We start from the raw sequence: 3,883 nt of genomic DNA, 5'->3' as shown, positions 1-3,883 counted from the left end.
GAAGGCAGTGCTGGGGAAAAGCTGTGAATGTGAGAAAAAGCTGCTTTACAACAGAGCTTGTTACTATTCAGCATCCAAAAAAAGAGGAAGAGCCCTGAAATCCCTGCCTGTGCGGAGGGCGCAGTCAGGAGTCAGTTATCTCACGTCCTAATTAGCTGGCTGCTTTATAACAGTTTCCTAATTGGTTTTCAAGTTAATTACTTTTACCAAACAGGCTGGGGAGGTGGCAGCTCAGGCCCGGTGGCAGGAGATGAGGCTTCACCTCTACAGCACTGGCCCGGTTCCAGGCTGTGCTGGGAAGGAGGTGGCTTTCCATCCTTCTCTTCCAAGGAGCTCTGCCTTGCTGTCATCTCAGGTTAAAGCTCTTACAGGGTTTTGGGCGACTTCCTTGGCAATGTCTACAAATCCTTCCTAAAAGCCGATAATCCTGGGATCTCGGCTCACACCAGCCCCTCGCTGTCATTCCTGGCTCGAGGCGGCTCGGTGGCTGCGTGCACAGCGGGAGCAGCCCCCAGGCTCCCCCGCCAGTGACACGGGCTGGGCACCCCAAACCCGCTCCCCCAGTCTGGTGCTGGTGCGGGCACACAGTCGCTTTCTGTTAATTAAATCAAAGCCGACGTTGCGGCTTTCCTTATGCTCTCGTGCTGGCACCGCATCAGCTGCGAGAGGGCAGGTGATTCTGGGGCCAGGCTGCCATGGGCAGATGGTCCAGCATCAAACCAAGGGGCGTGAACCTCACTTTTGAGCCACCTTTGTGCTGTGGTGCTCCCGAGCTGGCTCAGGGCACCATGAGGAACCTTTCCTGCGCTGCTGAGCCTTGACTCGAGCTCTGCGGAGAACCGGGCTACAGGTGTCGCAACCATTTCTAAGGACAAGCCTACACTGTAGGGTGAACATCTGGCTCCAGCTGTGCTCTCTGCTGCCCTCGAGGGCTCATCGTTCAAGAAAGCTTCAGCATTATTGCAGTGGGGCTGTATGAGCCCGGGCTACACCACAGTCAGGGTGTCCATGCAGGACGATCTTAATTCCACTAAGAGGATCCCAATTCATCCTGTAATTTTCCAGTTCTCCAGGCCACAGCGCTTCACCTGTTTATGGTGCAATCTGTGAAGGATCCGTGTGACACACACAGACCCGGAGGCTCTGCCTTCCCAGACTGGCTGGAGGAGCAGCAGGAGGAGGTATTAGGGCAGGGACAGGCTGGTCAAAGCCCGCTGTGACAGCAGGCAGGGTGGGCTGCGCCTTCAGCTCAGATGGAGATGGCTGGGATGTCCCTGGGGTACATCACCCGGTTTGGTCCCACTTCCCCAGCTGAGGCTGGGTTAGACTGCAGCCCCTAGAGATTTTTGGGTTTGATGGGTACCTAATTCCCTTAGGTTCTCTTTAAAAACCGACAGTCCTATGACATTATCCTGGCTGCGTGGTACAGGCTGTTTGGTGGCCTGTAGTAAATAAAATTATTCAATTAGGTTCCCTGCATCATCCTTTTGCCAGCACTCGGGTAGCTCAGACCCCAGTGCAAGTTGTCCAATGCCTCCCCGCACTCCTCCTTGCAGACAGCGAGGAAATCTGCCCTCTGACCTCAATCACAATCCAGCCAGCCCCATCGCTTTCAAGCTATTTCTGCACCAGAGCTGCCTCCACCCATGGCTGCGTTCCCAGCGCTAATCGTTCTGCTCGTACGACTGGAGAGTGCAAGGGGCAGTTCAGCTTTGCTGGCCTGGAAATTCAGCCACTGAATTTATCCCTGAGCAGCAGACGAAGAGACTGGTACCTGCTGGCTACTGGTTTTCGGCAGCCCACGGGTGCACCCGTGCAGCACTGCTCTGCCCCGGTGCCCTCGTCCCGACGCCGGGGCGTGCGTGTGCAGCGCCAAGCACAGCGGGGCTCTACGGGCGGTTGGGATCGCTGCACGTCGGAGGATTAGGATCAGGAGTGAGCCGTGAGCTCTGCGCGCTCGTGCTGCAGCTGTCAGAGCAGAGCAAACTGGGTCACCGGCATCTTTTCGGGTCGGAAGCCGCAAGGTGTTGGTGTGCCATTGCCCGAGATGTGGCAGGAGGTGAATTTTGGGTCGCGGTGTGCAAGGCTCTAACCACACAGCCTGTGGATAGCTGTCAAGGTATCTTTCTCTATATGACCCCAACAATATTAAGACCACCATTACCCCAAACACTAAGTGAACGGGTCGTAAACAGTGTTTGCAGAAACACATCTGAATTTTAAGGACATGCAGCGTTTTTCTTTTATGTCCTTATCCTGTCATTGGGCAGAAAACAAGGAAAGGATTAGTGTAGTGGGCACAACCCAGAGAGTGGGAGGAGACGCTGAGATAGTGACACGCACGCTAGTGATTTAACATGAAATACTCCGATTGCAGAGTCTCTAGAGGTTTGTGCCTCATTGATGAATATCATGCGTGAAACTACCCACATTTTTCTCTTCCAGGTATGTTGATTGGGAATCTGAGTCACAGCAAATATGCTGAGTTACAGCACATTTCCACAAAAATAAAACCCCAAATCACAGGCGTATTTATCCGCAAGTGTGTCAAATGCACAGTCCGTGCAGACAATACAGGCTCAAAAGATTAACAGACCTTAATCTTACCTCTGGGCATTAATACACAACAGACGATAGACGCACACACACATCTATAGGGGCTGATGTGCGTACACAAAAGGCAGTCTTCCCCACCAAAACGTACCTGAGCTATTCACCTTAACCATAATAGGCACTGACTCACCTAGAAGACCAAACCGGACCCGTCTGCTTCTTCGGCTTGGCTATCTGCTTCTGGTACTCCATCCAGCCACTCACCAGCTCATGCAGGATCATCACGTAGAGGAGGAAAATAAGAATCCTGGGATCCATTCGTGGCACTTCAGGGTCCGCTTCATTGGGTACAGGTGACATTTGGTGGAGAGCGAGGGGAGGTCAGCCGGAGGGGTGCAGCTCCTGCGGGCAGGGCTCTCGGGAACGGGGGGAGCTGGAGGGATGAAAGGGTCGCTGCCGAAGAGGAGCCTTGCGGGCTGGGTTTTGTGCAGAGTGAATTAAGGCTGTAAATATCTCCTGGGGGGATGAGAGGCTGGTGCCTATTGCGTGAAGCAGCACAAACACAGCTGCAGAGGCTACGGACGTTTCCTTTAACGGGGTGGATCACATCTTCTGGGACTCCATCCCTTTTGTCTCCCGCTCACTCGGGCTTTGTCTGCATTACTCTGCAGCCATGAGCTTCCCACACTTCCCACAGGAGCGGCCCCGCTTCGGCAGCCCCCGGTGATTGGCGGCGGGGGGGGGGAGAGTTGGCTGCTGTGCCCGCAAGCCGGCAACAAGAGCACTGTCTGGCTGCAAAGAATAAATTAAACCCCCCAGTCAATGACGGGGGCTTCTCCCAGCTGTCTCTTCCCACTGCCTCAGGATTTTGGGCTGCGCCAAGCCAATGTTGACTGGGAGCGTTACGGAGGATTTTGCAGCTGAGCAATGTTTTCATCCGCTCACTTTTCTCACTCCGATTTTGTTCTCCTCGTTATTATTCCTTACCTGAACCTTTGGCTGCTGTTTCCCCGGTGGGAAAGCTCTGCCGGGGTACCCGATGTGCAGGAAAACCACAGCTTCCAGTCTTTTCCACACCACGGCTCCTCCCCCAGCCCCTCGACCTCTTTCTGTGTAGCACCTTGCTCCACCGAGATCTGGTGCTGACACCAGACCCCCTCGGCCTCTCCCTTCCTTCCCCCATGGAGAGCCCCAGGACACGCCGCCACACACGTGCCTGGTATGTCTGGTGGGACAACAGCTTAACCCAGCCTTGTGCACACACTTGTATAAATCGAAAAAAAGTGCCTCCAAAAGCGTGTTTCTAAGACCATCTTACTCCAAATTCATG

The sequence above is a fragment of the Eurypyga helias genome, unplaced genomic scaffold (genome assembly GCF_000690775.1).
Source record: "Eurypyga helias isolate BGI_N326 unplaced genomic scaffold, ASM69077v1 scaffold16565, whole genome shotgun sequence".
NCBI lineage: Eukaryota > Metazoa > Chordata > Aves > Eurypygiformes > Eurypygidae > Eurypyga > Eurypyga helias.
Note: the sequence above shows the minus strand (reverse complement) of the source record.